Here is a 734-nt window from a genome sequence, read left to right on the forward strand (position 1 = left end):
TTGCGCTAGTTGGAATATACTCTAAAGAAACTAGAACTGCCACCCAAACAGGAAGTAGGAGTGGCATCCACTTCCTAAACATCATGCCCCCAGGAAGTCTATGAACTTTGATAAATGCCAATAGTTGTAGAGGGGCTTTAGGCCTTTTGTTCATAGGATGGCTATGAGTCGTGTTTGACTAAAAGGCAATCAACAACAACAACATGTTTATTGCTTCAGTTTTCACAATAGCAAAGAGATGAAAGCAACTCAAATGCCCATCAAGAAATGAATGAATAGAGAAGCTGTGGTATATTCAGACAAAGAAATACTACATAGCACTGAAAAACAAGGAACTCATAAAACATTTTACAAAATGGGTGACCTTGGAGGACATTATGCTGAGTCAAATATCTCATTCACAAAAGGACAAATACTGCATCATGCCTCTGTTATAAAGCAGAACTGACATGGGAGTTGGGAGTAATGAAGAAAAGATGGTCTAAATAATGAACACTGCATTTAAATATATGAGGGAAAGAACTGTCTAAAAGAAATGTATGTGTTGCAGACCAAGGGTCCCAAAGAATGGAATAATTTTATAATTATTAATAATGAGACAAACAGCCAGGAATGAGATAGAGCAGAGAGCATAAAACAGGGGGCCAGCAGTTCTTGACTGAAGACCCCAAGTCATGTTTCTCTGTGCATTTATTGATAATCTGGAGAAGCAAATAATAAAAGGAATTCCTTGT

Source organism: Elephantulus edwardii, unplaced genomic scaffold (genome assembly GCF_000299155.1).
Source record: "Elephantulus edwardii isolate Elephantulus edwardi_28Jun2011 unplaced genomic scaffold, EleEdw1.0 scaffold00139, whole genome shotgun sequence".
Lineage (NCBI taxonomy): Eukaryota > Metazoa > Chordata > Mammalia > Macroscelidea > Macroscelididae > Elephantulus > Elephantulus edwardii.